The following is a 25,729-nucleotide window of genomic DNA, read 5'->3' on the forward strand; positions in this document are numbered from 1 at the left end:
TCCAGAAGAAACATAGAAGTTGTTTACTAGCAAATGTTATAACCTGAAAGATAGACTAGTCATTCTAATTATGTTTCAAAAGAAATATAAATGGAAACCATTCTCTGGACGCTTCTCCTATGACTGTTCTTGGTACTCAAGCATAAAAACCAAGAACTCCCCTTTCCAGATCTGAACACATCTGCCTATAAAAAGAATCATGCTTCTCTCGCTTGCCAGAAACTTACTTGTACGAGCTGGATTGTGGGGTTTTGTTGGAGTATTTTTTCTTAAGAAAATGTAAATATCTGCTTCCTATTTTTAAAGTTAACATACTTACAGGGCAACTGCATTGACAGAAGATAACTGGTACATTATTTGTATTCATCAGAGCCCCAGACCTTCCTGGTGGCTTCTGAAAAGCCCAATTATTAGAATAGATGATAAAGCCTAAAATAAACAACTCATATTCAGCACTTAAAATGCCCCACTAGCAACTGCCTTCCAAACAGGAAGCAGGCAGCAATGATAAAGTCTGCACTCTAGAAGCATAAATGCATGGAAATGGAAACAAATTGATTTCTAATAGTCTTTGAGAAGTAAAGCTGCACACTGTAAATTATACTATTTCTGCAGAATGTCTAAGGGTACAAAGGCCAGGTTGAAGATGAGACTTTTTAGAGGACTCTAAGAATTTAAAAGGAAGTTACCATTGAGATGCCCTGAAGATTCTTGGTGAAGGCAGGGATTACCAGTTAACCAGTACCATTAGAAAGCACGTCTCCTGAGAGTCATTCATCCATTCTGCAAACAATTATGGAATGCCTGTTGGGTGTCAAGCTTTCTGCCAGGACCTGGGAATGACATTAAGTTTAGATAAGCCATATGGAGTTTGCAGTTTAGGATTGTGACAGTGAAGATTATTCATAAATAAGTGTGAAGTGGGGCAGAGAACCTCCTAAAACAATAAAATGCAGTTGGAAAACTAGGGATATTTAGCATGAATAAAGGTCAACATATGATGGGTTTGATGTGAGAATAATTTTGTTGTTGTTTAGTTATTTCTGATTCTTTGTAACTCCATTTGGGGTTTTCTTGGTAAAGATACTGGAGTGGCAGACTATTTCCTTCTCTGGCTAATTTTACAGATGAGGAAACTGAGGCCAACAGAACTAAATGACTTGCCAAGAGTCACATAGCTAATGAATGTCTGAGGCCAGGTTTGAACTCAGGAAGGTGTGTGTTCTTGAATCCAGACCCAGACTCCTATCCACTGAACCACCTAGATCAACTGAGACAGTGATCTTAAGAAGAGTCTAATTTATTTTTTTTTCCAAAATGGTTCAACATAATTAATTTTGTAATTTTAAAATGTACAGAGTTCTTTCAAAAGTACTTGCTAGAAATTTAAAAAAAAAAGATATTTTATACAAGGAAAAGAAGAAAGGCCAAATGGCCTAGGAGCGCATGACATGGAGAATTACAAAGACACCCTTCTCCTTAGCTTACAAGTCATCATGAACAAAGTACAAAGAGGTTACAAAAGAGGAAAAGCAAATATAAACAGACAGGAATAGACTTAGCTCCATTTGTACATGTGGCTTTTAGAGGCATCTGGATCTCTAATTCACACACTCCAGAGATCTCTTTGGAAGATCCTGATTTAGAACTAGGAAGATCTGGGTCCCATCTAGTTCAGCCATCTCCTTTTATAGATAGGCTAAAGTGACTTCTCCAAGGCCACATCAGAGACAAGATTTGAACCCTGGTCCTCTGGTTCTAACCAACTCTCTTTCCATGACACCACATTTTGAGGGAGGTTGTGACAGAAACAATTCAATGAGAAAACTTGGTATGTCTTGTAAGTTGACACTGCAAGGTTAGCTTTCCAGTGACAGAATTCCCCAACCCTCCTGTGCGCAGACATCTAGGCTACCCTTGTTCATTTATTATTCATGTCCTTACACAGAATGAGATACTTTTCTTTTTTAATCTTGGAGAGAAACAAGGATGTTCCTCCCTACTTATATTGCATAAACAAATCTCTCTTTCGGAGCTGATGTTTATATAAGGCTTCTTGCGATGCAGATCACTCTCACACACCTAGTGCATTTCACCCTCATCTTTCAAATCCCCTCATTACCTATCTTACAACCATCTATTATTGTGGGCCACAATTCATGGCCACAATCAAATATTTATTTATCAGAACTTGTGTGTTTATCTGAACAGACAAGCCTAGAATTTGAGGGACGGGGGATAAGAAAGGACTTTAGAGAACATCCAGTCCAACCTCCTTATTTTATAGATGAGGAACCTGAGAAGTTAAGGAACTCACAGAGGTCACACAGTTAGTTAACATCAAAGCTAAGCCCAGATTGTGCCTCCTGGGTCCCAATATATATACTACACAAGCAACCTTCTCTTTCAGAGCATAGCACAGAGAAAGCAAATATATGCATTTGAGTGTAACCTCAAATGTTAGGATAATTCACTGCCAAATTACCAACTGGGCTGATTTACCCTGAGTGACGGTGAATCCAGTCATCCATAAAATGCAGAGAAAGCTGGGATCATAACAACCGAATTGTGGCCATTTGAGACATATACCCCCCAAAGGTGACCTTAATAAAGCATTTTGAGGACTACAAGGTGCTTTACATAGGTTAACTTGTTTGATCCTCTCAGCAACTCTACTAAAGAGGTTTTACAGCTGAAGAAATGGAGGCTCAGTGATACTCGGTGACTTGAATGGGATCACAAAACTAGTGAGGCAGGATCTGAACCCATCTACCTAATTTTACGTCTAGTACTCTATCCATCTGACCACAGTGTCTCCAAGACAAGACAGGAGAACTATATTGAAATCTATTCATAAGTCTCAAAGTCTTACTGAACCGATCTTCAAGATAGTTGCCGACATCACCCCTAAGTATGGCCCCTTCTCCATGGCTTGCCAGCATCCCCCTCACCTGTTTAAAAAAGTTTGGTGTCAGTCTCATCCTCTCCTTATCTATGCCCAGGAACTTTGTTTACCTGGGTCCTTTCTTCCCACCCTACCAATTGATGACCCTCAGAGATTTAAAAAATAAATAAATAAATAAGTTATCATGAAAAAGTTTCAGGAAAGGAAAAGAGCACCAACTGGAGGTCTCTAGTGGGTGGCACTGAAGTTCATTCATGGAACGAGCTTAGGTTTCTAAAAGAAAGAATGAGGAAGAAGAGGGCATGGGGAACCTCTAGCCCAAGGGCAAAGCAGGGAACAGAGAACAGGGCTATAAAGTAGTTGCTTAAGGGAGAAAAATAGGAAATATATCTAGAAACATCATTTGAATTACATTGTGAAGGCCTTTAACTGCCCAAGAAGTCTGTACTTTATCTTAAAGACAGTAGGAAGCCACTGATATTTCTTGAGTAGAAGAGCGACATGATAAGATGTGTCTAATTTTAAGGATATCAGTTTGGTAGCTGTTTGGAGGATAAATTGGGGAGAGGAGTTACTGGAGACAAGGAGACCAATGAGGGGGCTCCTGTAGTAGTTCAGGCAAGAAGTGATAAGGACTTGAATTAGGGTGGTAGTCAAGTGAGAGGAGAGGTGGCAGAGGATGTGAGAGATGTTGTGGAGATAGAATTGACAAGACTTGGCAACCAAATGGATGTGAGATACAGGAGGCAGGGAACAAGGGGAAATGACAAATAGGATTGACTTACAAGTTAGACCCTGAGTAATTAAGGATGATGCTGTCCTTGACAAAAAGATGTTGGAGAAGTAGTAGGTGGTTTTAGGGGAAAATATAAGGAGTTGGGGGCAGGTAGGTAGCTTAGTAGATGGAAATACATCCCTAGAGATGAGAGATCCTAAGTTCAGATCTGCCCTCAGATACTTCCTAGCTGTGTGACCCTGGGCAAGTCACTTAATCCCCATTGCCTAGCCCTTACCTCTCTTCTGCCTTAGAACCAATACATAGTATTAATTTTAAGAAGGTAGGTTAGGGTTAAAAAGAAGATAAGGAGTTCCTTTTTTGGACATGCTGAGTCTGAAATAATGCCATCCAAAAATGTTTGTATTTTATCCTAAAGGCAATAGAGAACTATTGAAGCTTGTTGAGCAGAAGGGTGACATGGTGAGTCAGAATGGGGCTTTAAGAATATCAATTTGGCATCTATGTGGAGAATGGATTAGAAAGAGGAGGTACTAGAGATGCTTTGCCTAGAAAAGGAAAGTCTTTGTGTGTAGCTGCTTTGCTCTCACTGTCACCTTCTGAGTCAGTGACTTGCTCTTCTTCATCTCCTTAAAAATTTTCTATGGTTAGATTTTTTTGGATGTTTGCTCACTTTTCCAACCTTTTTTATTGACTTGTACTTTTAACTTAAAGGTGGGCTCTGTTCTCAGGATAGAGGGGGTACTCTCTTAAACTTCAGTTTTACCTTGCTCTATTTATTTACCTTAAGCTCTATTTCTGGGTTTCTGCAAGTTTCCCTTCTTCCAAGGTGGTATGATGGCCCGTGGGCTGGGAGCTCCAAAAGCCACCTCCCGCTTCTGATTCAATCACCTCCCCACCAAGGACTGATGATGGCTTGCAGAGCTCAGAGCACTATAAACTACCCTGTGCTGGGGGTCCTGGCTTAGCCTCAGGCTTAGGCAGGGGCTTTGGGCCTCACCCTGAGCTGGCACAAGCCAGGTACACTGTGGACTGCCTTGCTCTGGTGCTTGGGGCTTCACCTTGGGCTTGGACTGGGGCTCTGGGTCTCACAAAGGGCTTACACAGGTCAGGAGCTCTGTGAACTGCCTTATACTGGGGTTCAGGTCCTCATTGCAGGCTTGGGCAAGGGTTCTGGGCCGCCCCTTTGGCCTGCACCAGCATGGTGCCATGACTATTGCCTTGTGGTGGGGCTTGGAGCCTCAGTTTAGGTTTGGGTAGGAGCTCAGAGACCCAGTAGTCCTGCATCATCCAGGGGCACTGGACTGCCTGGTACTAGGGCTGAGGCCTCATTGCAGGCTTCTACTGGGGCTTAGAACTCTAAGGGACGCGTGAGGGGTTGCCATGCTTTTGGCTTAGACAGAGTCTGAGGGTCTCAAAGTTGGCTTGGGCCCAGGCTCAGAACCTGGAACAGTAGATGGGGGCTTGCTGCTGGCTTGCACCAGTAATCCTTAGTGTAGCCTTGCTGTGGGCTATGCTCCCCTCTCACCTCAGTGAACCAGGCTCTCTCTGCCTACCTTTCAATTTGTTTTCTGCAGGAGAGTTGCTTCACTCTGTCTCCTTACTGGTTCTTTCACTCCAGTGCTTGTTTTGAAGCTTTACTTTAAGGTTGGCTGGAGAGGATTCTCAGAGTGGTTAGACTTTTCCCTACTTCTACGCCACCATCTTGGCTCTGCCTTCGGGAAAAGAAAAGTTCTATTTTAAATTATTTGAAGAGCTGCCTCATAGAAGAGGGCTTAGAACTGCTTTTCTTGGCAACAAAAGAATAAAACTAGGAGCAATGGGTGGAAGCTGAAGAAAAGCAAATTAAAGCTTAATGCAGGGGGGCAGCTGGGTAGCTCAGTGGATTGAGAGTCAGGCCTAGAGACAGGAGGTCCTAGGTTCAAATCCGGCTTCAGCCACTTCCCAGCTGTGTGACCCTGGGCAAGTCACTTGACCCCCATTGCCCACCCTTACCACCAATCTTCCACCTATGAGACAATACACCGAAAGTTAAGGGTTTAAAAAAAAAAGCTTAATGCAGGAAAATATTGTCTGACAATGAACACTATTTAACAGGCTAGACTGTTCATTTGTGAATAAAAGGTCTTTTCTATCTTCCATTCTGGGCACCCCATTTTAAGATAATCATTAATAAGTTGGAGAAAATCTAAAAGAGGATAGCTATGATGGTGTAGGGCTTCCAGGCCATGCTGTATGCTGGTCAACTGAAGCAATTGGAAATTTCTAGCCTGGAGAAGGTAAGACACATGGGAACATGAGGTCAATATTCAAGTACTGGAAGGGCTGTCATGTGGAATAATAATAATAGTAGTTAATATTTCTATAGTGATTGAAAGTTTGCACAGCGTTTTACACATGTAATGGGGACCTGATTAATGGCGCTTCGTTCTTGGAGCATGTGGACTGTGTTGTGCCTGCTGCCAGTCCACGTGAAAGAGGACCCCACTTCCAAAAAGGGTCAATGGAACAGAAAGGCCCTGCTCCTTGATTTGGATAGGTCCAGACATACTGTAACGAATTCTTATCTTATAGCCATAAAAAGAGATACTTTTGATTGGCTTCTGAGTCAGACCTGGGGTTCATTCAAAGGGCTCTAAGTGCCAAAGTATGTTCTCCTTGATGAACTGCTATGGGCCTCCAAGTGACAAAACTGCCTTGAATCCTCTCCTACCTGGACCCACATCTAACTGGCCTGTCAATTCTTTCCTGGTGGAAGGTGAAGGACAAATGGAGATAGCCCCAACTTTATGAGCTTCAAAAGGTCAGGAGAGTGAGCCACCAGAAGTCCAAGAGCTCTAGGAGGCAAAGCACAGAACCTGAAGAGTGACCTACTTGACAGAGTCCAGCCATAATAGAAATGCAGACTCATCCATCCTTGTGGTAAATTTGGAAGTGAATTTGATGGAATGGAAATTCTATAACAGCCGTGTTAAGTTTGAGCTCACTTTGTCCAGGGACCAAGACGGTAACGAGAATAATGTGCCTCCAGATGTTGGGGGGAAAAGGTTTCGATATGTCTTCTCAGCAAAAATTCCTCTGGAGAAGCTAATTTATGTAAATTTATTAGGATATCACATCAGAATGTGGGACTGAACCAATAGCAAAAGAATCAATAGTAGAGAAAGAGTTCTACCTCCTCAGGAGGTATTCCTGGAGTTAGGTGGCCAACCTCACTCTGGGAGAGGGAGGCCAATGTCTTACTACATGGACATGATCTCATCTAACCTCACCACAACTCTAGAGGTAGTCACTACATAGTGATTCCCAAAGTGGGCGCCACTGCCCCCTGGTGGGTGCTGCAGCGATCCAGGGAGGTGGTGATGGCCACAGGTGCATTTATCTTTCCTATTAATTGCTATTAAAATTTTTAAAAATTAATTTCCAGGGGCACTAAGTAATATTTTTTCTGGAAAGGAGGCGGTAGGCCAAAAAAGTTTGGGAACCACTGATATAGATCCTAAATACTAGATACCACACTAATTTTTATACATATTATGCATACAGAATATCTTTTTTTACAGCTAAGAAAATGGAGCTTTGGAAGAGCTTAGATGACTTGCTTGCTAATGTTCACATAGGGACTAAGTGTCAGAGGCTTAATAGGAAACTGCCTCTTCCTAATTCTAGGCCCAGGACTCAGCCTACTGCATCATACAGGTATTTCTTCCACATCAGAGAAGTTAGGGACACAACACAATGGCAATCTGGAAAATCTGTGGAAAAGCTTTTGACTCTCCCTTCATATCAGAGAAGAAATCTAAATTTTTTCTTTTATGAGATTTTTACAGTGTATATTTGTGGTATTTGAAAGATCATGCTGATAATATACAATATTATACATACAGTTTCTAAACTTTTTCAGCATCTGCTGGCCTTTGTGTGTTGTCTGTGGCTTCTGTAAAACTCTAAAAAGAAAAAAAAATTCCATTTAATTTCTTATGCCAACCTGTGATAAACAGAAACCGAAATGAGAAAAGTCACAATGTGGAAAGGATTCCCCCCCTTAGTATGTTGCCTCTCACATAGGGATTAGAATATATTCTGGAAGAGGGATTAGATTTATAAATTATATTTGTTCCCAGGGATCTGAATTAGGTACAGTGGGTAGAAGTTGCAGAGAAGCAACTTTAAACTTGACATAAGGAAAACTTTCTAAGAATTAAAACTATTCCAAAGTCTCAGTAGTGAGACCTCACTGGAGGGTTCTAGAGCCAAGACTGAACATCCACTTGCCATAAACTTTATAAAGAGAATTCTTAAAAAAATATATACATATATATGTACATATGCACATGTATGTACATATATATATATATACCCCCTTATGTTCCATCTTAGAATCAATATTAAATATCAGTTTTAAGGCAGAAGAGGGGTAAGGGCTAGGAAATTAGAGTTAGGTGATTTGCCGAAGGTCACGCAAGTTAGCATCTGAAGTCAGATTTGAACCCAGCCCCTCCTATCTCCAGTCCTGGTGTTTGATCCACTGAGCCAACTAGCTGCACCATAAAGGGGATTCTTAATCAAGTACAGAGTGGATTAGTGGATCTCTGTGGTCCTTGTCAACTCTGACATTCTGTGATTAACATCTAATTCTCCAACTCTTTTTTTCCCCTATCACTTTATCATCAGATTCATTGAGCAAGGAGAGGTCTGCAACTTCTGGCTTCCTCCATAACATCTGTGACTACTTAATCAAGTGGCCCTCCTCCCAGATCCTGCTTCCCTCCTTGGAGCTCTACATATGCACGAACACGCACACACAGAGGAGTGTTCTGCTTACTTCAGCTTCTTTACAATGGCACAAAAAAACAGCAACTCAAATGCCATCCAATAGAGGCTGCGATTTATACCAATGAATATCTCTCTGGGGACACCCAAGAGATGACCAGCAAATTCCAATACACGCAGTCTCCACAATGACCAGGAAATAGCCTTTTCTGGACTGATTTTTTTACCATTTCCTTTTCTAGCTCATTTTACAGATGAGGAAACTGAGGCAACCAGGGTTAATTGACTTGCCTAGGATTGCATGGCTAGTAGATGGTTTGAAGCTTGATTTGATTTTAGGAAGATGAATCTTCCTGACTCTAGTCCTGGTTCTCTATCCACCATGCCACCCAGCTGCCACCCTGCAAAGTAGATAATGCAAACATTATGATCTCCATTTTATAGATGAAGAATGAAAGGCTCTGATGATAAGTACCTTGCCTAAGATCACACAGCGAGTAAGTGTCCAAAGCCAGATTCCAAGCTAACGTTTTATCCACAGTGCCATGGGTATCACTCCACCATGAAGACTCCTAACGCTTCATCTTATAACTTTGTCCACATGTCTTATCTTCACTACTAGATTCTCAGCAGGAAATATGCCATCAGCTTTTAATTTTTATTTTATCATTCTCAAGGCCTAACCTAAAAACAGACGGGGCTCCACAAATGCTTGTTGAATGAATAAACATATACTACTTATGTGTCTAGCCTCTGCCAATTGCGAATAAAGCAAGTTGCTCCCCAAGTTTTTTTTTTCTCTTTTAGTACCTGTTTCAATGGAATTTCTACCTTCCAGTCTCTTAGAAGCATGGCGAGGGTGGATGAGCTAATGGACCAAAGTGCTTTGATCATTCAGGCTAAGAGTCTGGCTGACTCCAATGTAAAGCAAGGCAACTATTAGTACTCCCTCCCTCTAGAGTCCTAAGCCAGCTTTTTTATTTTATAGATAAATTTGCTCACAATACAGGCCAAATAGCTACAGACAAGGCACTTAGCCAGGCTTATTTGCATCAGGATTCACGGCAGGACGCGGAGAAAATGCTGCCTTGCAGATCCTGAAGCATTGATTGTGGGCCACAGATGGTTACCCACTGGCAAGGCAAAATGCTATTATAATGTGCCACTCCCTTTACCAGAGACAGGGACAAGATGTGCCATGCCTGTGTGTAAACATAATAATAATAACATTTATCTAGTGCTAACTCTGTGCCGGGCACCGTGTTGAAAATATTATCTCATTCTCACAACCACTATGCAGGATAGGTGCTATTATTATCCTCATTTTACAGGTGAGGAAACTGAGGCACACAGCAATGAAGTAATTTGCCCAAGGATACACAGCTGAGAAGCGCCTGAGACCAGATTTGAATTCTGACAGCTCGGTGCTCTCTCTCTCTCTCCACTGAGCCACCAGCTGCCTAGCTATATGTATAAACATGATTTTGTCTTTATATACAAAGAGATGGGTCCTTTCCTATTAACAACATTAACTTGAAGTATATTAACTGAGGAGGCATAATGGGAATTTGTTGAGATTTGAAATTTTATATTTTAGTTTACGCAGTGAGAGGGTTAATGATTTCATTGTTGTTAAGAAGTTCTGGTGTGGAAATTCCCTCTACAGTAGAGATCAATTCACACTGATGTAGAGGAACCACTCATCTTCAATTTGATGTCTTAGAGAATTACCTAGGGAACTTAGAGGGAACTGACCTGCTCGTCATTGTTGGACAGCCAGTGCCCCCAACCTCTGGGCTTAAATGGACAAGATCTACCCTCAGAGGCAAGCAAAGAAACAAGCATTTATTGAGTGCTTATTATGTACCAGGTGCTTTGCAGGTATTCAGCTTATTTGATCTTCACAACAACTCTGGGAGGTAGATGCTATTATTATCCCCATTTGAGAGTTGAAGCAAGTGGGGTAGATGGAGGTTAAGTGACCTGCCAGGAGCCACAAGTGTCTAAGGCTAGATTTGAACTCAAGTCTTCTTGACTCCAGGCCTGGCACAATCCACTCACTGTACTGCTAGCTGCCTGAGAAGTAGAACCAAAGATCACACCCTCTTTTGGCTCATCTTCCTACACACTGAGATTATTCTGAAGAATCACTAAATATAGCTCATGTCTAGGTTCTCGCATATTTGAGTTAAAAGGGTCCTCGGCTTTCTCACAAACACTCAAAGTAATAAAGGCAAATTTTGGGGCAAGACAGCCTTTATCTCACATCACAAAAAAATTCAGAAGATACAAAAAATACAGGAACCTATAAACATGCAGAAATTTTACCAAAGGACTTATAAGCAAACCATATCATTCTCCTTCCTCCCTGGAGAGTCTCAACTTTCTATGGAGTCCTATATACTCTCTCTCTCTCTCATGCCTATCATGGTTCCATAGACTCCCTCAGGAAGGAAACATACTTTGGAACTGTTAGATGAACTGGCCCCTTCCCCTCAGATCTGCAATGTCTAAACCACTTAATGTAATAGCAGAGAGCAAAATCTTGGTCTTTTTGATTCTTCATGTTGTGGCTTTAATCTCTTGCCATTCTAGCTGGGGAGTTGGGAAAAGAGAGGCATGGGAAATCTCTTCTCTTTACTCTAAAAGGAATACTGCTCAGAAAATCCCTTTTTTGAACACAAAGTAAAATCTAATTCCTAAAATTCTGATTTCTTACAAGGCAACCGAGTCTGGTGCCATATAGTTCTTTTCCTCATAGGAGGCTACATCCTAGAATCATGATACCTGTGGAATCTATGTTTCACTCAAAAGAATGTCAGATTGACAGACTCTTGAAATAGGAGTTTTTTACAAGGCAATTCTAAAGTGAACATTACCCAGAAATTGCTCTCTCAGACCACGTGGGCAAGGACATACTTGTCACGTGTTTTTGCTAACAGCTCCTGAAACACCATCCCCTTGATGCAATCTCAAGGCTTCTCTTGAGAAAAAGTGGAAGGAAAAATATGAAAAAATTTATCCTCAATGATGAAAGTCCATTCATCTAAGAATCTAAGCCAATTAATTCATCTTGGGGTAAACCCCTATCCATAAAGACCTTCCTTCAGGAGAAGGATTTCTGTGTAACCAATTCAACCCAGATCAGGATACTGAGGGTAGCTAGGTTGCTCAGTGTGTTGAGACCCAGGTCCAGAGACAGTAGGTCCTGGCTTCAAATCTGGCCTTCCTAGCTATGTCACCCTGGACAAGTCACTTAACCCCCATTGCCTACCCCTTACCACTCATCTGCCTTGAAACCAATACACAGTATTGATTCTAAGACAGAAGGTAAGGGTCTTTAAAAAAAAAAGGATATGACTTTAATTTTCCCAGAAAAGTACCAATGGGAATGACCATCCTTTATAAGGAAAAGCAATCAAGTTTTTCTCATTTTCTGGTTAGCTCTTCAAGTACCAAAAAGGCTCGTTTTATTGTGAACCCATAAAGTTTTGGGGGATCTGGAAATAGAAGGAACTTCTCCGATCAGCTGCCTGTACTAGCATGTGTCAGAGACAGGTCTGGTGCACAGGTCTCCCTGATTTTAATAATGTCCCTCAAGGCATTATACCATGCTGCCTCTAAGCTATAGAAATGGAACTGGATTAATCTTTTCTTGTACAAAACAACTACCAATTTCAAATTCAAATTAGACTTAATCTTTCTTGATTTGGTGCCCTTGCCCTGTTCATTGAACTCTGATTCTGGTGAAGAACAGATTAAAATTAGTGCAAGTATCTTCAACAAATTAGAAAATCCCAGCTCCATTTTTTATTCTCTAGTGTCTCCACCCCTAAAATTATTTCCTCATGCAAATATCTTCAACTGTTCTTCCATTGATCCCTTCTTTTCTGCTTTCATACAACTACTTTTTAATTTTGACCAAAAACCCCCAATAATTTTATTTGACCCTGTTCCCTCCTTAACCTACTATTTAATTCTTTTTTCTACCAGGATTACTACATAAATGGTATATACCTACTACTTTCATTGTTTCACCAGACATTTTGATCCTCAAATCAAAAAACACATTTTAATAAGCACTTCCCAGCCATTACTTAGAAACCATGCACGCCAACTGAACTTCAGTCATCTTCTTCAGCCTCCACCACAACCCAGAACTTTGGACAGCTCCTGGAAACCTGGGCACTGATTAGAGAGCTTTCTTCTTATCTACTTTAGAATTAGTACTCAATTGCACTCCCCAGCCACCATTTCCAAAGCATGAGCCACAGAGTAGCCTCCTCTTTTGGCTCCTCTTTGTGTGTGGTCTTCTTCCACTAGAACAGTGGTTCCCAAACATTTTTGGCCTACCGCCCCCTTTCCAGAAAAAAATATTACTTAGCCCCCTGGAAATTAATTTTTTAAAAATGTTAATAGCAATTAATAGAAAAGATAAATGCATATGTGGCCATCACTGCCTCCCTGGATCACTGCAGCACCCACTAGGGGGTGGTAGTGCCCACTTTGGGAATCACTGCACTAGAATGTAAGCTTCTTGAAGGCAAGGATTATCTTGCTTCCTTATATCTGTATCTCCAACCTTTAGTGCAGTCCCTGACACATTAGAAATGCTTCATCTATCTGTAATAAATGGATATACATCTGGGTTATCTACTGGCAGCTAATGGGAGGCTTGAGTAAATATCTCTACAATCTGGTCCACCTCTCTTACAAGGAAGGCTATGATTTCTACCTGAAGGGAGAGAAGGAGAACATTTCTGACTATCTACCCCCACTCCAAATATTTCTGATCCAGGAATACAAATCTTCTTCCTTGATCACTCTTTAGGCAGAGGGTAGCATTGAACTGACACCTGCTGACTTGGCCCATTTTCACCACACACTAGTTACACGCAAACAAATACACATACATGCTATGTCACAAATGAAGAATGGTATGCAGAGCAGGGTTTAGGGACCATTAATTCTAAGGTTCATGGTTAGGAGATAGATGACATACATAGTGAATAGTTAGCAGGGTAGTTTAACTGTTCCAGTCAGTTCTAGAGAATGTTTAAAAGAGGACACTATGAAATAAGATTGCAAAGGTATTTCCTGACATAAATGCCAGACTGAAAATATAATCCTTTATCCTAGGTGCCCCTAGGATAAAGAGTCACTAAAGATTTTTAAGTAGGATAGCACCTTATTCATAATGGTGTTTTAGGAATATCAATGTGGCATCTCTGTGGAGAGTGGATTTGAATAGGCAGGGGCTAGAAGCAAAGACTAATTAGGAAGCTAAGTTGATAGTAGAGTATGATGAAAGTCTAAATTAGAGTAGAGATTATAAACCTAGAAAGAAAGAGAAAGAAGAGATGTTGAGGGAATATATTAGTCAGCATGGCAAATGGTTGGATGTGAATGGAGTAGGGAAGAGGAGGGAGAGAGGAGAGACAAAAATAATTTAAAGATTGTAAACCTAAGTGACTAGACGTCTGACAGTACTTTCAACAGAAAAAGAAAAGTTTGGAAGAGGAATCATTTTGGAGAAACATATAGAGCTCTGTTTTAGACATTTTAAGTTAAAGATATAAGATGTCCAGATGGAGATATCTATCTGGCTTCTTACTTTCTTTACTACCTAAACTGAACACTCTGCAATCACCAACAACTGCTCAAGTGCTATATCTAATAGTATTTTCTCCATTCTTCTTCTCCTTGACTTTTGTGACATTTGAAACCAGTTACCCCTTCCTTCCTTGGTTTTCTTGATTCTACCTTTATGCTTCTCCCACCTCCTTAATTACTCCTGTTTCCTTTCATGGTTCTTCCTCCCTCTTCCCCATAATTCTGGATATTTCTTCAACCTTAATCCTTGGCTCTCTTCTTTTGTCTTGTTTTGTCTTTTAACTATTAACTCTATTCAAATTCTTCCTGAATGTATATTTGTAGTCCTGGATAGCTATCATTTACATAGTATGTTAAGGCTTGCAAAGCACTTGTTAACTCATTTGATCCTCACAACGATAAGATATTCTCAGTTTTTACAGATGATGAGACTGAGGCTCAGAATGGTTAAGTGAACTCACCAGAGCCACACAGCTAGTAAGTGTCTAAGTCAGTTTTCAAAGTTTTCTACTAGAAGTTCTACATTCATGTTTAAACACACGAATTGGCATATTAGCAGAGGTTGGCAGTACCTCTGAGGTCCCTTACAAATCTGAAATTCAGTGGATTCAGTGATCTTAAACTGCTTAAAGTGCATTTACTCTGAGATGCTAAATCTTCATCTCAAGCTCAAGAGGTCTAAAAGTAAACTTCTTTTTTTAAAACTCCTACCTTCTGTCTTGGAATTGGTACCTGGAGATAGAAGGTCCTGGGTTCAAATCTGAATGCAGACACTTCCTAGCTGTATGACTCTGAGCCACTCACTTAACCCCCATTACCTAGCCCTTACCATCCCTCTGCTTTGGAATCAATACTTAGTATTAATTCTAACACAGAAGGTAAGGGTTTTTTTTTAAAGAATGTTGTGAGTTGTAGTACAGAGAGAGGAGGGTCATAGCAGTTTTTACAGGCTTTGGCTGAGTTCTGAAGTCAGTTAGGAGTTTAGAATCTTGGAAGAAAGTTTCAGTTGGACCTGGGACCTCGTGGAGAGAGCCAGGGCCAGCAGAGCTGCTTCTTCTCCTATTTGAAGATTGAAAATTTAGCCTAGCTTTGGAGTATTTATTTGAGATTTGTTAATTTAGATAAACCCTTTGTATTTCCATACTCTACCTCATTTCCCACCTTCCTTCCCTTACCTAAATGTCTGTGAGGAGTGAATAAGGAGAGTGAATCAGAGAGTAGTTTCAAATCTGTGAGGGTTCAGCTATACTCTTGCAGTACTTTATCTAGAGAGGTTAGGTAGTCATCATCATATTCCCTTTTGATTTCAAGATCACCTTGAGAGTTGAGTCAGGGCAGGACCTTGCTCAAACCCCATTTCTGCTTCCCTTCCCCACCTGAGGTTTCTTTAAGCAACTGTTAGGGCTTCCTTTAATCCCCTTCACCTGTCAATTTAACCTGAGAAGACAATAAACCCCTTTTGTATTTAAAACAGACCCGTTAGTTACTTTGTCAGTTAATTAGTAAGAAAGGGAAGAAGAGGAATAGAACCAAAATACTCTGGGCTTGAAGGGAAGCCGAGTATCCATCTTGAAGGAAGGTGTAACTTCAAAATAAGTCCCTTCCTGTGAAATTAACTAAAGCCTGTAATTAATTTCAATCAGTCTATTTCCCTTCAGTTTGTCTTTAGTCTAAGTCCTAGTCTATAAGCCCTGCTGCTCTTTGCCTGTTTAAATTAATTCCTCCTCTCCCTGAAAATCTTTGTTACCTTCAGTATTATATTCCCTGACTTCAGCCTCATATTATATCCTGAATCTCACTATTCCATCCTACCTGCAACTCATATTATTTACCTAGCAAGTCCCTGACAATCTCCCTTCCAAATCCCCTTTAACCTAACACCTTTCCTAATTCACCCATTACAGAGTACATTTTTTAGAGCTAATTGTTAAATATTTACCAGAATATGCCTGTTTAAAGCCCATATAAGCATCCACAATAAGGAGAAAACTTGTCTTTCACTCCATAACTAAATTCTAAAATACAAATGAGTGATTGTGGTTTTGGAGATTTAAAAAAGGGCAACTTTTTTGGGGGGTGTTAATTAAACATAATTCAATTAATCCAGGTATTTAACAGATGTTTTTATTAGGGCCATAGAATGTTAGGGGGGGAGGGAACAAGCATTTATGAAGCATTTACTATGTGCCAAGCACTCTACAGGCTTTCTTTTTTGTTTGAAACCCTTAGCTTCTATCCTAAATTCAATACTATGTATTGATTCCAAGGCAGAAGAATGGCAAGGGCTAGACAATGGGGGTTAAGTGACTTGCCCAAGGTCACACAGCTGAGAAATGTCTGAGGTCAGATTTGAACCAGGACCTCCTGTCTCTATACCTGGCTCTCAAAACATTGAACCACCCAGCTGTCCTCCAAAACTAAACTTCTTAACCTTCTCCAGAAATAGTCTTTTAAATCTCCATTTCTGTTAATTTTATCATAAAATTTCTCAGACACTCCCTAGCTGTATGACCCTGAGCAAATTACTTAATCCCAATTGCCTAGCCAGAAGAAGAAGAAAAAGAGAGAGAAAAAGAGAGGGGAGGAGGGGAGAATGAGGGAGGGAGGAAGAGAGGGAGGAAGAAGCCTCACCCTTAGGGAGCTTACTTCTATAGTGGGGCAAAGGATGCAAAGGTGAAGGCGAATACATATTCACAAGATAAAATCCAATATTATTATTCTGGCATTCAAAGGCCTACAAAATCTTGTCTCAAGGTTTCTTTCCAACAATATCACCCACTAACCCTCTATATTAATTTATTGCTCTAACCTTCTAGTTAGACTAGCCTAAGTATTGTCTTCTGAAAAGAGCAAGCACATTCCTCCTTTATTAATGCTATTCCCCAACCTTTGAAAGCTTTATTATCTCTCTACCTTCCTATCAAAATTTTATCTATCTTTCAAGTCCTAACTCGAGTCCCAGCTTTTCCATGAAGATTTCTACGACCATTCCCACCCACAAGAGTCCTTGCCTCCTCTAAGTTCCTAGGGATTACTGCCTGTACTACCCCAATCTATAATCAATTAAACTAGACTACTAGCTGTTCCCAGAACCTAAGATACCATCTCCTTCCTCTGTGTTTTTGAGAAAGCCATCCCTCTGACCTAGAATATACTCCCTCCTCATCTCTACTTTTCAAAATTCTTCTTTACCTTAAGAGCTCAACACAAGCTCCTTCTCCTCCAGGAAATCTTCCCTGATACATCCTTTCTTCTCACACCCATCATTCTTCATATTTCCCTAGACCACACTGTCTAGATTTAGTTTTTTGCCCCAATCACATTCTATCTTCTTTCATCCCTAGTTGTACACATGTCATATCACCCCTCCAGTAACATAGAAACTTCTCTTTAATTTCCATCTATGTATCCACAGTGTCTAGTAGAGTGCCTCCACTGACATCAAAATTCCAAGGCCCTGTTATTTCAGTCTTGCTCATAAAACTCAGGGTTTGCTCAATTGAATGGAACACAACTTATTTAATACTGAATCATATCCTTTCTTGTGGCATTTCTCACTTCTGCTTCTCTGCCAATTCCAGACTAGTCTGTGAGCTTCCCAAAGCCCTAGCCTTCTGGAGGGGTATGTTTCTTTGCATACAGTAAAATGCTATGTTTATTATAGACATTCAGTAAATGTTGAATGAACAAATGAATAAATGCTAGACCAGAATACTGCCTCACTGCCTCACTAGTGGTTTATTCATTCAGCACTTAATGGAACGTCTTCTCTGTGCAAGGCTCTCTGCTAGGTATTACAAGGAATATAAGGATGAAGAAGATAATGGTTCCTTGCTAGAGGAGTTTATCCTCTGTTCAGTTTGGGTTGACCATTATCTTTCAGTTGGGGAGGATAAGAAAATAACTATAATTCGAGGCAAAAGGTCAAAAGATCAATAATAGAGGGACAAATAGAGTGCCATGAAGTGCAGAAAGGGAGAGATCCCATTCAGTCAGGAGGAATTATGAAGAATAGTATGGAAGGCCCTTGAACAGGTACAATTTGAGCAGATGAGAGAGATGTTCTAAGCAGAGGGAGCCATTTGAACAAAAGCACAAAGGTAGAAAATCACAGGCTTCATTGTGCAATAAATCCAATTGTGATGCCTAAATGAATAGGAAAAGAACCTAAAAGAGTCGAGGGAAAACAGCCCAGGAAAATCTGCTTTATACTCTTATCTTTTGAAGATCATCTGAGCCTGAGAAAATGATTCAAAGAAAGAAAGAAGCTGACAAAGTAAATTCAGATGTAAACAGCAGGTTTCCAATTCTAATATTTGATCAATTTCATTTAATCTCCTAAATTAAATTAGAATACAGTAAGAGGTTAAAGGGGAAAAAAAAAAAAGGCAGCTGATTTACAACCAACATGGGGACAGAGAAAGCCTCCAGCCAAAGCTGAAGCAAGCGTTTGTGAAATTTGAGTGACACCTGGTGGTTCAATGGGATATTGTGCTCTGAGCTAATGTAAAATTCCATGGCTGGATAATTAACCCAGTGACAACTATTTCTCTGAATGGAAAAGGTAGGCAGACCTGAGCCAAAGTGAAGAAATTAAGACTAGAGAAGAAATGATGAAAAAGTAAAATTAAGGTTATTAGCTTAATCACTTGATATGAAAATATCCTGCTAATGTCAGTGATTATCTTTGTTGATTGGCAAAGACATTTTTATAAAATTATGCAATTTGGAGCTGGAAAAGACTTTTGGAAAAAAATTCATCCAACCTTCTGCAGTGTTTAGGGAGTCCTTTTACAGTATTCCTGACAGGTGGTTATCCACTATTCCTGGGAATATGTTTATATTCAAGAAAGCTTCACTTAAAAGGAGAGATCTAAATATAGGGACACTAAACATATTGAATAAAATTGAATTTAGAGCAATTTATGCTGACCATTAGCATTATTTTAAACTCTTAGAGTCATTAAATTAGTTTTATAATCTAATTTGTACTTCTCCTAATAGAGCATCACCAAAAATAAACTGCCCTTTAGTCAAGTGTGCTGATAAATGTTTAAGGACCAGCTCTCTGAAAGAAAAAAAGTACCCACAACACACTTTTAAGCTCAATTTGCATTATTAAAATTTTCTCCATCATTTCTTAAGTTCAGACAATCAACAAAACAATGGACCAATCCTTACTTTGTTGCTTTTCCTAACCTGCCAATTTCCAAGGTTTAAATGGTCACATTGAAAATTTAAGTTTAGTTTGATCTAACATATCCTTTTCTTTAAGTCATCAAGTATACCACAGCTGACCAGCTCATAAATATACCCACATATAGCTGGTGGCAACAATTTTCAGATGAAGTAATGATGCAAAATACACCACAATTTCATATCATCTAATATCCTTTAGAGCTTATCAGGTCAATGGATCATCACTAATGCTGGATCAAAATGGTAGGGAACTTAGAGATCATCTGTTCCAACTCCTTCATTTTACAGATCAGGGAACTGAGGCCTAAAAAGGATAAGTGATTTGCCCAAGGTTATATAAGTATATTAGAACTAGCCTTTAAGCCTAAGTCCCATGATTCAAAATTCAGTGCCATTTTTACTCTATCACTCTGCCTCTCAGCATCCCTACAAGCAGGAGAGATAATGTCAGAAGACCAAAAGATATTGTTTTCTCCTATGCCAGATCATTTATTGACCTGTATAGATTTGACTGGGCCATTCATGCACACTTACTAGCTGTGTAACTCTGGATAAATTGCTTAACTGCTGTTTATTTCAGTTTCTTCATCTGTAAAATTGGGATAATAATAGCACCTACCTTCCAGGGTTGTGGTGAAGATCAAAAGAGATAACATTTGCAAAGCGCTTAACCCAGGGCCTGGCACACATTAGGTGCAATATAAATGTTATTATCATCATCATTATTCTTGTCATACCTCATCATAACAGTATAGTAGGAACTCATTTTATGTGAACACAACACTTGCAAATTCAGGTATATGTGATTGGCAATCGAAAAACATGAAGGAAGAAAAATATGTAAAATATAAAGTTATAATTATGCTCTGAATCCGCACCATTTTTCCAAGCAGAGTAAAGTTTCACAGTAGTTTGCCCAATCATGCTCGTTTTCTCTCTGCAAAGTATTAGTGTGAATCGGTGCATTCTTTTGCAACAAACATTAGCTCCCACATCAGTCTCTGTTCAGATTCCTCACTCGTAACAAGTCCTGTCCACATCAGAGCAGTGCTTCTGTTTGTTTCATTTGACACTTTTTATTACGAATGGACCCCAAAGAATAAGAGTAGCGATGCTGGTAGCTCTGATAAGTCTAAGAAAAGTTGGAAAGTGCCTAGATATGTTCATATAAGAAAAATTTATTAAATATGAGATTTGCTATTATGCATGACTTTCAACTTATAAAAAGGGCCTCAGAATAAATTAATCATGTAAAAGGAGGCCCCAATGTATAGACTTTCCCTAAGTTTCCCAAAGCAGAGAAGTGGCAGTGTTGAGAGGAAAGTGCTATGAGCACTGCCAAGTATAAGGACCTCTAGAATTAATATGCATTTTCAACCTGAAATTAGAGTAGGAGAGGCAGTATAAAAGCTAAGATGATGCCTTCTTTTTAATTAATTTTTTTCAACAAATATTTTTCCCTCCTCTTTCAACTTATCTCCCCTCATTGAGAGGGGAAGAGATTAGAGGAGGGATGAAACCTTGTAACAAATATGCATAATTAAGCAAAACAAATTTTGACATTTTCTCCAAAAACCTGTCTCACTGTGTGTACTGAATCCAAAATGTCTCCATCCAGAGTTAGGTAGTATGCATCATCACTGGTCCTCTGGAATCATGTTTGGTCATTGCATTGATCAGAGTTCTTAAATCTTTCAGAGTTTTTGTTTTTATACTGTTATCATAAAAAAAATTTTTCCCCGATTCTCTTCACCTCAGTTCATTCAAATCTTCCCAGGTCTTTCTGACTTTGTCTGTACCATCACATCTTATGGTATAATTATATCCCATTATATTCATATACCATAAGTTATTCAATCATTCCTCAAAATTATGAGTACTCCCTTAGTTTCCTGTTCTTCACTACTACACATAAAGCTGCTAGAAATACTTTTGTACAGATGGGTCAAGGGGTATATTCTGGAGCTCAATTCTTTGTTATTTTCCCTGTATATCCACCCCCCCTAGATCTTCCCACTGTCTGTTCATCAGCACAAAAGAGCTAATCAATTGACCAACAAAGATTTATTATGTGCCTTCAATATGCTGAGTCCTGAAGATACAAAGTCAAAAGGGAAACAATCACTGACTTTGAAGTTTGTATTCTAACTGAAGAGATGACACATACAAGAATAAGTAAATTGAGAATATATGATAAATGAATATAAGGTAGTTTGTGGATGGAGGGTATACACAGCTGGGAGATAAGGAAAGGCTTTTTTTTTTTAAAAGATTTTTTTTTATTTTAAACCCTTAACTTCTGTGTATTGACTTATAGGTGGAAGAGTGGTAAGGGTAGGCAATGGGGGTCAAGTGACTTACCCAGGGTCACACAGCTGGGAAGTGTCTGAGGCCGGATTTGAACCTAGGACCTCCCGTCTCTAGGCCTGGCTCTCAATCCACTGAGCTGCCCAGCTGCCCCAGGAAAGGCTTCTTGTAGAGGGTGCTTGAACTGAATCTTGAAGCAAGGATTATAAGGTGCAGAGATGAGGACGTAATGCATTCTAAGCAGTGCAAAGACATAGTGAGGAGAAATGAAACAGCACATGTGAGAAACAAGTAGGCAAGTATGACTGAATTACAGAGTGTGTGGAGGAGAAAAACATGTAAAAATGTGAGAAAGGTAAAAAGTCAACAGGTTGTAAAGGGTTTTGAATGACCTGAGTTTGTATTTGAGCCTCATGAGAGAAGATTAGAGAGAGCCAGTGGCATTTAAGATGATATGATTGGACATATACTTTTAGAAAATTATTCAGGCAAATGTCTAGAGGCTAGATTAGCATGAGGAGAGATCTGAGGCAAAAGAGAACAACTAAGAAGCTATTGTAATAGTCTAAGGAAAAGGTGATAAAGACCTGAACTAGAGTGGTTGCTATATGAGAGGAAAGAAGGGGACATTTGTAAGAGATGTTGTGGAGACAGAATGACAAATTTTTCTTGGCAATAGATTAGATTTGTGGGGTGAGTAAGAATGAAGCTTCAAACCACTGAAAAGATAGTGGTAGCCTTAACAGGGTCAGGGAAATTCAGGAGAGAGGTGGTCTTGGGGAGATGATAATGAGTTTTCTTTTAAAAATGTTAAGTTTGAGATGCATATAGGTCATCCATTACACTTAAATATTCACTCTCTTCCATATGGGACAATAATTTGTTGAAATAGAAATGTAACGATTCTTTCAATATGCCACCGGCATCCCCAAAACTATCTGAACAAAAGATAGTGAATGTCCACCATGGTGGACATGAAAATGGGATCATACATCTAGAATTTATAGAGACCTCAGAGATGTTCTAATCTAATCCCCTTGTTTTATCAGTGAAGAAATTGAGGACCAGGGAAGTTAATTGATGTGCTCAAAGTCACAGAAGCAATAATGGGAAAGGTTCCATTTGTACAAAAATATTTATAGCTGTGCTTTTTGTGGTGGCAAAAAATTGAAAAATTAGAAAACAAGGGAATGTTCTTCAATTGGGGAATGGCTGAACAAATTGTGGTATATGATGGTGATGAAATACTATTGTGCTATAAGGAATGAGGAACTGTTCTTTAAGAACTGGAAAGACCTACATGAACTGATGCGGAATGAGATGAGCAGAACCACGAGAATATTCTACACAGTAATGGAAACATTGTGGGACGATCAAATGTATTTGACTTTGCTATTAACAGCAATGCAATGATCCAGGACAATTTTGAGGGACTCATGAGAAAGAATGCTACTCACAGCTAGAGAAAGAACTGTGGGAGTAGAAATCTGGAAGAAAAATATATGATTTATCACTTGTTTATATGGGTATATGACTTGAGCTTTTGGTTTTAGAAGATTACTCTGTTACAAAAATGAACAATATGAAAATGGTTTTAGAGTGATAATATATGTATAATCCAGTGCAATTGTTTGTCAGCTCTGGGAGGGGGGGTGAGAGAGGGGAGAGAGACAACAAGAAGCTGTATCCATGGGAAAAAAAGAAAAGAAAAGAAAATTTAAAAGGAAAAAAGTACATGTAGCGTTGCCCTTGGCAAGGAAATAGAAATCTCTTCAGAGATTAAAGAAGGAAGTAGTTAGGGACAACTTTAAAGAGAAATGAGATGAGATAAACAGGTGAAGAGGGAGTTTCTGGAGAATAACCTTTATTTTCTTAGAAAAATAAAAGACATCCTAAATTGAAAGGGTAGAAAACAGAATGGTATGGGACATTTAAAGAAAGAAGGGAAGTTTTTAAACAGACTTGGTAGGATAGAAAGATTAGGATAGAGTAGTTACTGTGAGTAGGATAGAGAATTAGGAAAGAATTTACTACCAGTCCCTTACTGCAGTAGTGAGAATGCAATAGAGATTAAATAACAAATTTGTAGTTTGGCTCAGGTGCATGACTTCCTCAAGCTCTGTTCTGCTATGCATGAGTGAAAATGGAGAAGGAAAATAGTAAGAATAATCCAGGGCTAGGGTTTGGTCATATATGAGCTGCCAACAACACCAGGGATCAAAGAGTAGGAGGTATTATGAAGTTGAACTAGACTATGAAGAGATCAAAACTTAGAAGAGAAGAGAATGTAGACAAAGCAGGGGCAATGGTCTTTCAAAGTGGTGAAAAAGTAGAGACATTTTAGGTCATTTTAGGTGAGGTAAAGAATAAGTTTAGGAGTAAAACACAGGGAGTTAGAACAACAGGAGATCATGATCAGGTAGTATTCTTGATCATGGAAGGAGAGCATATATGAGAAAAATTAAGATCAAATATATGACTAGCCCTGTGTATAGCTGAGATTTAGTGGTGAATCATGAGAGTTGAGTAGGTTGAGGAATGGGGAAGTTTGGGTACCAGAGGGAACATCAACTTGCATGTTGAAGTCCCCTAGTTTTACAGCAGAGCTTGGGATAGAAAGAGAAACTGTAAGCAGGGAACTAGACACATTGAAAAAGGAGGGACAATGTCCTGAGGGTTAGAAGATGATGGCCACCAGGATCTTAATTGAAAGATAAAAAGAAGTTGTTGAGAGATGATAGTAGTGGAAGTTAGAAGGTAGCAGTGGGAACATGGAATTTTCTTATCATATCAATGAGTTAGGAAGATGAGAGAAGGTGTGGCAGATAATGGAAAGGATTCTAAGAAATGCAGTATCATCTGGAAGAAGTAAGATTTCTCTAAGGTCCATAATATGGAAGGAGCTCATGCTCATTGAGAGATCTAAAAATGAAGAGAAGATATCTTATTATAGAGGAATTCTCATTGTCAGCAAGCAAAAGAAATGGAATACCCTCAAATACAAATTCAAGTGATGTGGTATTGCCATAAGCCCCTGAGAAGGCTGCTGAGGAAGTGGAGATAAGATGACAAAGATAAAAGGGAGAGTATGTGGCAAAGTCCCTATAAAGAAGTCATACTTGTGTAATGAAGAGTACCCTGATAGCAGGTATGTTGTGACAAGTACACACCAACAAAGGCAAATATGCCATCCAGTAGAGTGGTTCTTTGATACAATCTTAAAAACTATCTACCCAGAATCCATTTTGGCCAAGGAAAGTCTGGCAAAACAAAGACTCTCTGTTCCTCAGGTATTCACTATTGTTTCTTTCTGGCAGTTATCTGCCACTGGCTCCAGGAGCTATGTTTTCTTCTATATTTCACAACAGTAATTACCAGAAGTAGAAATGTTTTCAAGTTAAATTCATCATTGGGCTCTTCAAGAAAAACATCCAAAAAACTAAAGAGATTATTTCACCCTGGTTCGGTATACAACAGTAGCAAGAGCAGGAATGGGTTGAGCTCAGCAAATAAAATATGTTGGTAAATACTAATGGCTCTGGAAAAGGTTGAACATAAGACTCCATATACATGAGCTTGAGGGAAATGGCAATTGTGTCTAGTGAGTGATGTGCCCATCTGATCTGACCCAGTATATACAGTACATACTTAATCAAAAGGGCAATTAAGTGATTCGATGGAGACAGAAAGCCCTGGGTTAAAATCTGAACTTGGATACTTCCTCGCTGTGTGACCCTGGGCAAGTCACTTAACCTCCATTGCTTAGCCCTTACTACTCTTCTGCCTTAGAATCAATTCACAGTATTGTTTCTAAAATGGAAGATAAGGGTTTAAAAAACAAGTGCATGTAGGGTTTTCCTTGGCAAAAAAAAGAGATATCTCTTCATCAGGGATTAAAAAAGGAAGTAGCTGGTGATGACATAAAGGGGAGGTGACAGGAAGTCCTAGGTTCAAATCTGGCTTCAGACATTTCCTAGCTGCATGATCATGGGCAAGTCACTCAACCTCCACTGTCTAGCCCTTACCACTCTTATGCCTTGGAACCAATACTTAGTACAGTAATCCCTCACCTATCAAGGGAGTTATGTTCTAGAGACCCCCCAAGATAGGTGAAAATCTATGAAGTAGTGGTATTATATTTATTTTATTATATATATATGTATGTATATATATATATATATATATATATATATATA

This window comes from Gracilinanus agilis, chromosome 3, assembly GCF_016433145.1.
Source record: "Gracilinanus agilis isolate LMUSP501 chromosome 3, AgileGrace, whole genome shotgun sequence".
Lineage (NCBI taxonomy): Eukaryota > Metazoa > Chordata > Mammalia > Didelphimorphia > Didelphidae > Gracilinanus > Gracilinanus agilis.